Source organism: Oxyura jamaicensis, chromosome 1, assembly GCF_011077185.1.
Source record: "Oxyura jamaicensis isolate SHBP4307 breed ruddy duck chromosome 1, BPBGC_Ojam_1.0, whole genome shotgun sequence".
NCBI classification, from domain to species: domain Eukaryota; kingdom Metazoa; phylum Chordata; class Aves; order Anseriformes; family Anatidae; genus Oxyura; species Oxyura jamaicensis.
This window is the reverse complement of record NC_048893.1, coordinates 195,944,501-195,957,062: the sequence shown is the minus strand read 5'-3', so window position 1 is coordinate 195,957,062 and position 12,562 is coordinate 195,944,501. Positions and strand designations below refer to the sequence as shown.

Here is a 12,562-nt window from a genome sequence, read left to right as displayed (position 1 = left end):
ACTTTATTAAAATATTTTAAATATTTATTAACTTATTAGCATTTTAACAGATGTAGTACTCTGCTATTTAAAACATGGATGCTTAATTTTCTGAGCTCTTCAAATTAAAGCTACATGTACAGAGCACGACTATATTGAGATCAAATGTTAGCCCTGCCTCAGACTGTAATTGGATATACAATTAGATGTCTTTTTATAACCTAGATGCCTATGCAGCTGCCTATACACAAATAGAGAGAGACTTGGTAGGGTGGAGTGAGGTTATGACTCAGAATCCAGTCCTCATCCACCATTTTAATTCTACAGCACATATTCAGAGGATTCTGGTCAGGTTTACTAATACTGTCCTTGGACTTATATCTTTAGGTTAAACAATTTCTATACATGGTATACAGGAAAGAGAGGGCAGGGACATTTTTGTCATCTTCACTCCAAAGAACAGCTGTTTGCTCTTCTCTGTCAACTGTTGTATCTATCAGTATAAAACTACAGGATAAAGAATGAAGTAAGACCTTAAGCTTAAAGGTCTCCTTTATAATTCTAGTTCAACCATAACAGCAGATATCAGGGCTAAGGGTTTCCTACGGTCCATGAGCAAGTCCTAAAAGCAATCAAATCCTTCCACTCCATGACATCCAAGGGAAAAGAAGGGGCTAGATGCTGACTGGAGTTGCTCCAGAATTAATGAACTGTCTTCTCATACCCTGCTGTACTACATTGAAATTCAATTTACTTGAGATTCTCAATGTTGTTACTAATTGTACCGAGCAAACTACTTATGTTATGTAGTATTAGTATTAGGACTCCAAAGTATCTGAAGTCAATGTCTTCTGTGGGCTTTCATGATGCAGTGAAACAACCTGGAATTGATACAGACATGGTTAAGTGAGCCTACTAAATTACTATGGATTTACATTTGTATAATAGAGATCTGGTTCTGTGGTCTTACTCTTACTCATAATCCTAAAAATCACAGAATGGCTGAGGTGGGAAGCAACCTCTGAGGTCATCTGGTCCATTTAACCTCATGAAAGCAAGCTCAGCCAAAGCAGGTTAATCAGAGTCATGTCCATTCAGGTTTTGAATACTTCCAAGGTTGGAGGCTCCACAGTTTTTCTGGGCAGCCAGTGTCTGAGCACACTGAAAATAACAAGGAATTTTTTGTTTGTTTGTTTTCTTCTCATATTTAAACAGAATGTCTTGTATTTCAGTTTGTGCCCATTGCATGTCATTCTTCCCTAGATATCACTGTATATGCCAGAGGTGCCACAAGGGTAGTTAGGTAACTTATCGCATTCTAGGACAAAAGATGGCTAAGCCATCCTTTTCCATTCCTCCCTGAAAAGAGGATGGCCAAGGGATCTATCTGTTCAAATGTACAATTATACTGCTATCTTATTCCCAGAGAATCACATACAAGTCATTCCACATTTTGATTTCCATTCTTTCCTCCTACTGGAAGCTTATTATTACAAGCAGTATGATTACTAAAACAAAATGAAATATAGATTTCAGAAGTTTAAATATAATTCCTGTGTTAAATGTTAGGGAATTAAAAGGAGTTTCCTTAAACCTTAAAGGGAGTTTCACACACTATAGACTTCAGATTGAGAACAGTGGAATCAACAGCATCATAGACAGATAACTCTTGAACACATGCATAAAGTAGTAGATTTTTTTTCCCAGTTAATGATTTATCTGCATTTACTTGTTTTCATTGATGGACAAGCAAACCAACATGCACATCATTTAGGGTCATTTATTTTTCACACTTTTCAGCATCAAGAGACTTATTACTAATTTACTGAAAGACAGACAAAATGGAATGAGGCACTTAATTACTGGTGTATCAAGGTTCTTATCACATTTCAGCTATGGATCTAGCTATAAAGTAATCTTGAAGTCACATGCTATAACAATAGCTGACAGACACTTGAGTCTCCGTCCTTTGCTGCACTAGTTTCACACTTGGAACAACTGTGGAAATGTTAAGGTAAAAACATAATTCTGCCTGTATGGTCTTTGTGTACTCTTCCTCTAGTCGAAAATTTAAGGGCTCCTCAGGTGACTGAAGACACAGATATGATGAAGCATTCAACACATTCCTCTAACCTTTGCTCTCCCTGGCAGGAAAAACTTTACTCCAGTCTGTCAGGAGAAATTCTCAGCTGTTCCTTTAGGGCAGACTTCCAGCTACTTCATGTTGAGGTTTAACCAAGTAGAAAATGAGCATCTGTAATATTCCATGAAAGATTATCTAATTCTTAAAATGATTTATTTCAACCTCAAATGCAAGTCTGTACAGACCAAAACAACAACAAAAAAAGAGCCCTTATATCCAACTGTATTAATTAAAACTTGATAAAAAATCCCGCAGCAGTTCACAGACTAATTTCCACCATGTACGTGGCTGAGAGTTTATACGTGGGGCACATCTGACCTTTCATAAGATCTTCTACTACAGCAGGTGTAAGGGTTTAAACCTTAAGAATGAAACCCTTTCCTGTGAGTTACATTATTATAGCAGCGCCCACTAGTGACCCCAGAGTGAAGGACCTGTCTTTTTTACAGTGAATTCTTTTGGCTGTGTGGTTTCTATAGGTAAAATACAAACTCAGCAAAGGGAGGTTTTGATTTCAGGTATGTTGTATCATGAAAAAAAGAAGGAGCAATAAAGCAATATTTTCTTTCAAGTTTCTTATTGGTTACATTTTTGTAAGCTTATAACCTGTAGTTCATAGTCTCTAAATCTTCAGGAATATTTAAATAATAAAAATAAAATTCCAGATTATTAAACCACAGAACAGTGCTGTGATGAAATGAGAACTCAGGGCCCGATCCAGGAAAGCACTTGGAAATATGCTCCATGCTAAACACATGAAGAATGCTGCTGATTAATCATCTGTTAAAAAATACTTAAGTTTCACGTCTCCTTAAAGGATTTTCCTGATCAGAAAAAAAAAAAAAAAAAAAAAAAAAAAAAAAACGCAAACTATTATGGCCCCAAAATCCATTGATTTGAAGTGACAAATTTACTTATAGGCTATGTATATGTAGCCTACAACCATGTACCTGCCAATGAAAGGCTTTCCAGGCATTCATTTATAGTACACAATGCAATTAATTCTGTGCCATCAGATGTGAGATAATAAATGTCAATATAGGCATAGATATGAATCAAATCAATATATCCCAAGGAACTAAACCAGGTTCCATCATCACAGAAGACAAAGCAGACAACAACTGAATTACTTGTCCAGTCAGTACTGCCACTTTTCTTGCAGTGAAGATCTTTGGGAGATAGAAGATGGAACAACCTTAGAAAAGTGATTATATAAGTAGAGGGACCTCTCAGCTCTTCTCAACAGGGAACAATGTGAGCAAACTGTACACTTAGGATGCTAAGCTTTTGCTCAATTCTTCTGACTATTGGCATTGCAAAAACTAAGCACTGGGTTCAAACTATTCTGGCAACCTTGTTCCCAATGCTATAAAAATGTTCACATTGCAGAAGGTCCTGCACACTCACTCCTCAGATGTAATTCTATTTGTTCACACATAATCTGATGCACTCTAATGGTCTTTAGTTGCAAAACACGAATATGAGCACACTGATATGCTTTGAGACTGCTACTGCCACTCAACTTTTCCATTCACTTAAAAAATAATAATAATTAAAAAAAAAAAAAATCAGCTCCATGCATTTCAGCAGGTTTTGGATCAAGCCCTTTGACAAGAGAAACAGCCTTATACAACAGGAGAGACTATGAAATGTTTTTTCTGCAATTCCACTTAGATATAGAAGGAAACTAGGCAGCACGGAAGATTTCTAACCCCTTGGTCAGAGCAGCCACAGAAAATAACAGATTAGTGGGCAGATCTCATGCATGTCTTCATAGATAATAAACATAGAAGGCTATAATTATCAGCAAGATCCTTAGCAATCCTAGGAAGTTCTTCCCCATATTCTAACACGCACACACACTTTCTGGTTAATGAAACTTTTTTTTTTCCTAATGTGTAGGTGCTTAACATCACAGCAAAACTTGCAATGATCCCTGCAATTCGGCTAAATATACTACTTCTTACTGCTATACTACATGACGCAGAAACTAATAGCTCTGGTGTGATTTCAGCTGTAATCCTAGACATTTTAATAATTAGCAAAACTGTATGATCTGGAGGAAGTGATCAAGGAAAAGCAATAGCAATTCCAAAAAACATAACTTCTATCTTCTAGCAAGTCACAACAAGAGTATCATTGGAGTGGCATTCCAGTACTACCACTATATAACACAAACAAACAAAGACAACAATACACTGGCTGGCAAATAAAACAACAAAGAACCTATACAGAGACACAATAAATATTCTCTGATCAATTGAAATAGTGATTAACGCTGGCGTCCCTGATCACATAGCACAAATATTAGCATGTAGTTAGTCTTTGAGAATGCAAAAAATGTTAGTGTGTGATAGAGATATTTAGGAATACTGTGATAATAATAACAATAATAAAGATATAGAGAATGAAAATAACCTAGCAGTTAAGGCCATTATACACTTTCTAATTTCAGGATTGCTTAAAGTGATGTATTTTCAAAACAGTCCTCTGACACTCTGCTTTTGAGCTGGTCCTCCCGCTTTGTCCTCAGGACTAGTGGAAACAAAACGTTCGGTCGCCCCCCAACTCCCAGTCACCCCTGCCCACCAGAAAGCCCTGGTCGAAGCGCGGGGAGGTCGAATGGCGGTAGAACGAGGGGAGAGAAGGAGCCCCGGGGTGCGGGGCAGCGCTGCTGCGGGCTGCGGGCACCCGGCGGGGCGGGCGCCGGCCCCGGCTCTGTCCATGGTGCTGAGCAGCGCCAGCACCAGCGCTCACCTCGCCGGAGGTTTTTTCGGGGAAGGGGTTGGGGGGGGGGGGGGGAAGTAGTCTGAAAATCAACCACTGGTTAAAAATTTCCACGGTGGTCACTGTTGTTTTGCAGAACCACTTTTTGTTATAAATGCATCGGGTGCTCAGAGCTGTGTCGGAGAGGAAACTATTGGACAAGGTTAACACCTGCGCTGCTACAACTGTGTGGCTGGGCATGCCCACGTATATGTGTGCATGCACACCGGTTCTTAGTCTCTGTCTCCCCAGTGGTGTCACACTCAGTCCTTAATGAATCATTTTTGCATGCAAAGGCATTAGCTCCCGTTATTAAATAAGGAGCAGACGGGAGTTGCTGAGCAGAGCCAGAGTGATTTGTCCCAAGGTCACACAGAAAAGTCCATGGATGGGCTCAGCCTGGCTGTATCCGAAAAACAAATACACCCCGTTTCCATTCTCCCTTTCTGGCAAGGCAAATCCCCACCGGTGAATGGAAGGGATATATCACATGCATCACCAAGCCCAGGTATTGCAGCACCCTCATCTCCTTTTGACCCACATACACCCCACACCTCGGGAGGGGTCAGTGCCCACTGCCCTCCAGTGCCCCAACCTCCAGGTGCCTCAGAAGCCTCTGGAGGTGTGCCCCACAGGCTGCTTTGCTTGCCCCTCAATAGCCTTGCTTGTCCTCCGGCAACCAGGGCACGGAGCAATAGCAGGAAGGAGGGAGGGAGGGGAAAGAGTTCCTCCTGCATCCACAAGGTTTCTGTCCGCAGCCGGGGGTTCACAAATCCCTTCTCCCACCCCGCAGCATTACCTTGTTGGTGGGAGCAATCTTTCCTTCCTACAGTGGCGGCAAAGCAGTCCTTTCGGTGGCAGCAATCAAGACGGGTAGAGGTAGGCACCTCCTATTTTCAGCCACGGCAGAGATAGCATTCCTCGCAACAGACCTTCTGGAGCTGAATAATCCTCAAATGCCTCTGCAAAGATCACCAGCAGGTGAGCCCCACTCGGCTAGCATTGTCACTCCTCCAGCTATGGGCACATCCTGTTTTCTTCTGATCACAGGCAAACGCTGAGCACCGAGAATCCTTCCTCCGCGCATGCATGCACACACACGCGCCATGCAACACGCTGCTCGCTCAGCATCGCCCAAGTCTCATTTGCAAGAGGCGTGAATGGTCCCTGGATTTAAGGGGGGAGGAGGGAGAGCGAGAGGCGTGAGGAGGAGGAGGAATAAACAAACAAACAATGAAACAACAGATGGGGCTTTACTCTGCCACCACAGCCTTGGTCAGCCGAAATACTTGCTGCGGCTTGACCCACCGGCTTAAACACCTCAGCCCCTCCTCACTTCTAGATGGCAACAACCTTTCTGCATTTATAAGGGGTTAATCCTGCCTTTTGCCCCTTAAAGAAATCTCTCCAGGTGCTTGGAAGGTTGCAAAGTGCCCCCATGAAGCGGACACCTCCCTTCCGCACCCCTCCTTTCCTGCCAGGCTCCTAACACCATCAAGTAAATAAATAAATAAATAAATAAATAAAAATGGGGGGCGACACTTCGGGAGGGTCTGTTTTAAACAGAGTCGAAGGGAAGAGCACACCCCTGCAGTCTCGGCAGGGTTTTAGGGAATTCACTCCGCCAAAGTTTCGCCTCCCTTCGGGGACCGCGCTGCACGGTGGCTCCTGCACCTGCGGGGCTGGAGGGGCGGAGGGGGGCAGGGGATTCGCAGGGAGAGAGCCGGGCTCCAGAGCAACTTTTTAGTGCCACCAAGTGGCACAGATCCCTCTAGGAAAGCGAGCAGCCTGCCAGTCCTGGGCTCTGCCTGCTGCTCCTTGGCAAGGGGAGAGAGGGGGTGTGAGAGAAGCGACCAGCTCCACATCCACCCACGTCCAGGGCTACCAAGCACAAAGGAAGGGCTACCTGCCACTGGAAGGGCAAGCTGCCCTCTCCCTCCCTTGTCTTGGCTGCAAGACGACAGAACCGGGCACGGCGAGACGAGGAGCGATGCCCTGGCCAAGGGCAGCCGGGGCTGCCAGCCCTGCCGCGGGATGCGCCCCCTGCTCCTCTCCCCACCGGGGCTGTCCCCGCTCGTCCACACGGCAGGAGCCACCTGCACCCATACTGTCCCGATTCTCTTCAGCCCCCCCCCCCCCCCCCCAACCCCCTGCCGCCACCCCCGGAGCCCCCTCGGTCTCCCTGGACCTCCGGGCACTGCCGTTCCCTGCCAGCACCCTGCCTCCGCAGTCAGCATCCCTGGATCTTTCCTGCAGTCCCACGAATGGATTTCCTCGTCACCTACCTTCTGCCCCCGAGCTCGGCTCCCTCCATCCCTTCTGCTTCTCCACCCTCCCCAAAAGAACCCTCAGCACCTCCTTGCCCTGCTAACTACGAGCTCCCCACACATGCACCTTTCCTCGGTTAGCCCTTCCCTCTCGGAGTCGGCTGAGGCTTTACCTTCCCTTCCAGCATCCCTGCATCCTCCCAAAGCTTCCTTCCTCGCTCTCTCCTCCTCACGTCTTAGCCCTATACACTCCGGCTCCTGCTCTCATTCACACTCAGCCATCCCGCTCCTCTCCCACCAGCTGCACCACACCTCCCGGAGTGAGGAAGGACCCCCAGCACAGGGTTGGGTTCGATGGTTTTGAGGGGATTTTGGGGGTGTGGGTATGGGTGTGGGTGTGGGAGGGGTCCTAGGTGGCCTGAGTCCTGACAAACTCATCACCTCCCAGCACTCCCGCAGCAGCAGCAGCAAACAGCAACAAACCATCACAACACAACGCCGGACAGAGATAATCTCTTAATTCAAAGCTATTCTTAGTAAATAAATAAATAAAAGTAAAATAAATAAATAATAAAGCAAAATGCCATTTAAGTAAGAGCTGATCTGGCATTTAAAAGGCTGCTGGGTCCGACCATTTATGAAGCTGTATTTGCAGGGGAGGATTAGCTTGTGCATCCATTTTCGAGAATTAACAGCCATTCTCTCCCACTGCACCACAGCCTGGCACTCCCTGCTGGTTCCCCCCCTCTTTGGGTTACTGCTTAAAATATTATCTTTTTTTTTTTTTTTTTTTTTTTTTTTTTTTTAAATGAACACTGAATGACCTAAATCCTGGCTGCTACCTGCTACTTGACATGGTTCCCCCAGGGTGACTGCACTGACACATCCAGGCTGCACCTCTGCCCAGCTGGGGTAACTTTGATAAAGTTGTTGGGGAGCAGGGATTGTCTTGCTATGGCTCCAACTGTGCTCCTAATACCCTGTGATCCCTTTACTGCTGTCTCTCTAACACCAGATTCCCAGCTTGACCGCTCCTTTCATCCCAAGGGGTGAGGATAGGAATCCCATTTGTGCTTACCAGGTGCGGTGCCTGGTCTCTTTCTCCTTCACATCCTCCTTCAATCCCAGCCTGGGACTGGCTGGGAGCCCATCAGCCAGCACCTGCTTCATATTTTCCCCCAGCTTTCCTGGCTCCTGCTGCCACTGACACCCTGGCAGCAGCCAACCCTTAAAGCAGAGGGCACTGTGACCATGTGTGCATATGGCTCCAGCCATTTGCCCCCCTACTCAGCTCCTAGGGACTTTGGGGGATTGCCTCTTGAAGGTATGGGGGTAGGTTAGATGAGAGGGGAGAGCTCACTAGTTACAAGGGCTTCCCACTCCTGCTAGAGCCCTGGTCAGGTGATGAAGAAGGAGCATCCTTTTTCCTCATCCCCACACCCATGCTATTCTCAGACATCGTCTTCCCACCCAAAAGAGCAAGAGCTGTGAAATTAATGGAAACTCAGCAATTTCAGGCTGGAGACATTAAAATACGGGCCAGATACCTATAGAGAAGGGGCAGATATCTATAGAGAAGGCACAGGGCAGAAAAAGGAGGGGAAGGATGGGTCTGTAGAAGGGGAAAGGGAGGCAAAGTGGAATTCCAGTGCATAGCATTCATGGAAAGAAGCAGTGTTGGGAATCTGCTGAAAGGGGAGATGCTGTTGCTCAGCTAGGCTGTCACAACAGTTCTTGGTCTCCCAGGGACCGTGTGTGATGAAGGAGTCAGAAAGCAGCCACCTCTAATTGGTAATGAAGACACCCAGCTGGCTGGGATGATGGTGGGTGGCTGCAGCAGGTGAGGGAGAGGATCCCCACACAGGCAGAATGCACAGATTCGCATGGATGCAGTGACTCTGGATGCAAAGCAGCTCCCACGCATATATCCCCAAGGACTCCCCGTGAGTCAGAGCCCAGAGTCAGAGTTCACTGTGCCAGATGTTTGGAGCATCTGGATCAAGGATTAAAAGAAGCAAACAGAATGGATGGGGGTGGCCATGGCACTTATATTCTTAATGCCTCACACAGACCTTTTAAATGGGTCCCCTATAAATACAAATATATAAGGCTCTTTTCCTTTGCTCTCTTCCTTCCCATCCTCCTTCCCCTTCATTATCAACCATCTTTCAGAACCCATAAAAGTCTTTTCGACTGATGGTAGATTAGTTTTTCCCTACCAGGAATTTTTTCCCTCTATTCTGACACTATTTTAAAAGTAAATAAGATGAAAGCTTCCTGTGCCACTTTGTAACATCATCAGTAAAAACTAAACATATCAGTACCTGGATGAGAAGATATAATGACTACATTTTCTGAGTCCACTACTAGTAACATTCATTATTTCTGCAGCAGTAGCATCTATAGACAGTAATACGTTAGGCAAATCTGCACATGCTCTGAAACTGCACTCTGAGGAGTTCATCTATACAGAAAATCGCAGGGGTAAAAAAAAGCATGAAGTCTCCAGGTATGATCAGTATCTTCAAAGAGCATTCTAAACACTCCACCACTCTAAGAATAAAAGCAATGAGGCTGAAGGACTACTAATTTGAATTCTCTCCAGTTCCAGAATTAATAAACCTGTGGGACACTGGTGGCACAAAGGCAGAGTGTGGACAAGAAGGTGAGATTGTGAAGATGATCCAGATGCTGCTTTTTTACAAAGTTGTCTGTAATATAAGCATAAGCATAAGCATAATATGTTTGCATTTATATATGTATAACCTAATCAACAGTATTTACTCCCTACTGGAAAAGGAGGTGAAGATGGAGCAAGGTGGGAATCTATCAGTCTAGCACACTCATAGTTCCTGACATAATTAAAATCAAGACTGGTTCCCAGGAAAGTATATGAATGGCAAGTCTACAATGTAAAAGGAGAATTTAAAAGTGCAAATTATGCTATACACATTGTAAAAGAACATAGTAGTCTGTCAGTGCATAATAAGGGTGCTACTCTCAGAATCCTTATTTGGTGTTGCCCTTTAAACCTCAAGGAAAGTGAGGGTCTGGCTTTATATGTCTATTTGGTAGAAATTTGCAAATAAAGTCTGTGTTCTCTTTAGACTAAATATGGGGAAATAGGTTTTTGTAGTGTGCAATTCACTTGACCTACCTGAGACATTTCTTTTAGGGTGATGAAGAAAGAGGCATTAAGATGTACCTGCTTCTCTTCACAGATTCTGAGGGGTACCTATTCCTCATAAGGATGAGGAATGTTATGTTGTTATGCTGGTGTGCATTTAAGGAGTCTATGAGTAATTTTTGGCTCTTGGCTGTGTGTAGGTGTAAATGAGGAACTGAAATGCCCAATGCTGCCAAGACTGTTCTAGCTCTGTGCAAGGAAATGGCCCAGCTCTTACTATCTGGGAAGACTCAGAAGTCCCAGACTGAGACTGGCTGTGAAACTCCTTCAGCGTTACGCAGTCCTTGGGTAAGTATCCTCATGCTTGCAGACTGGAGGTGTCTGTTTATGTCCTTTCTTGGTCTGCCTCTTGTGTCCATTATTAGAAAACAGGGCATGGGAGAGTAACACCAGAATACAGACCTCTGAGAAGGATGCTTGCAAGAATAGTGTAAAAGAGAAGCACAAACTTGTACATGTCTACAGAGATTTCAGTGAGTAATGGGATGCGTCAAAGGCAAATAAAAGATGCCCACAGATTTACCTACAAATCATTATTTTGGAGAATTAAACCAGTTTGCAGGACATCTGAATATAAATCTAACACAATTTATTGAATTTATTCTATTGAATTGTTCTAGATTTCCTCCCTTTAATTTCTTCTATGCTCTTTCCATTTCATGTCTAAAGTGGCAGCATTTGCCAAAATGAGTAGAACTTTCACAGCAATAGAACTCTCTGATTCATATTAACTCAGGGTTAGTAACTCCAACTGAGGAAATTTGACTTACATTTTACCTTTATGAATAAAGCTATTCCTATTATTCAAGGTCTCTATTAAGTTATTTTGCTATAAACATGTTCAATTTTGTAAAATTAAATTTTTAATGATGACATTTATATGATTTCTTCTGCTTTTCTCTATTATTTTCCATATCTTTATATTAAATATGTATGCATTTTATGTCTAGCTACCATCTCAGAGGCCATTCCCATCATTGTTTTCCACCAAAGGGTTCCAGTGCCCTTGAAAAAAAGACCTAAAACTGATGTATGAGGATCTTAGTTAAAGGCAGTCCAAATGGAGACATTAAAATGAGAGTTTGGGGTATAGATAGACTTCAATACTGAAATTTTCAGAAATGAAGGTGACTGTCCATTAAAAAAAATAATAATATATATATATATATTCAAAATCTGAAACTGGTTCTCCTATTTCTACTCAGTGAGTTCAGATCTGAGTAGGGGAGTGCTTCTAATAAGGTTGGAAGAATGTGAAACCTCCAATTATGCTGCCATGTGATATGCTATCATTGCTCTGCAGTGAGAGTAGAGTATTGAGTGAGTGAACTCAATTGGTAGGTTCCTGCGGGGTTTTGAACTCACCACTGTTCACATCTGCACTCCAGACTGACATCTTCTGTTGAACAGCAGAGAGATGACGGGGACAGGATTTTTGATCTTGCAAAGCCACCAAAACATAATGTGATCAGATCTTTTCCATCGTAAATTGTTCATATGAAAACAGAGCAGAGGAGGTACAGGCTCTGAAACTGGTTCCTCCATGGGAACTTTGCTCATCACACTACCCCAAATTTGCTCAAATATGACATATTAATATCAGAGATACAGATTGTTTTTACATATGAATTTTATTTCCATTGTTGAGAATCACCCTTTGATTGAAGAGACACCCTCAGGACTACCCTGCATGGGAACAAACATAACAGAATAAAAACATGATAAATTTCACGTGAACAAAACTGTCCTCCAAATGAAAGTGGCAAAACATCACTGCAGTGATACATACTAGTCACTCCATTGGTGAATTTCAGCTGAAGCACTGTTGTTTCTAGCTATTCTTGGCCAGCTAATTCCTCCCACTAACACTGTGGTTTGATTCCTGTTCCCTCCATGAACAAAGGAGGTTGGCAAAAGACAGTCTTGCTCCAGCAGAAACGCAGACTAGTATCAGCACGTGGCTGCTTGGCAGTCCACCTACCACAGAAGGTGACTTGGAGCCAGCTCTGCCTCCTCCCTTGTAGCTCTTTCTATGCAAAACATCAGCTGGGAAGGATAACTTGCAAAAGACACAAGAGACATAGACACAAAATAACTTCAGTCTTTCTCCTTCCTGTAGAGCCTCAAAGGAGATTAAAATAAAATAAAATAAAATAAAATAAAATAAAATAAAATAAAATAAAATAAAATAAAATAAAATAAAATAAAATAAAATAAAAT

At 43.4% G+C, this 12,562-nt stretch overlaps 1 protein-coding gene across 4 annotated transcripts in view; it reads right to left on the bottom strand.

The window, feature by feature from the left end:
- Positions 1–6,953, bottom strand: part of GRM5 (glutamate metabotropic receptor 5) — a 282,787-nt gene extending 275,834 nt beyond the window's left edge. For 2 of the 4 annotated variants that reach the window (XM_035329196.1, XM_035329202.1), the window contains exon 1: positions 5,688–6,336. The gene's annotated coding sequence lies outside the window, so the exon portion shown is untranslated. Of the gene's footprint in view, positions 1–5,687; positions 6,338–6,474 lie in introns of those variants that run through there. The other 2 variants (XM_035329190.1, XM_035329208.1) reach the window with 2 other exon arrangements.
- Between the last annotated feature and the right edge of the window lie 5,609 nt (positions 6,954–12,562).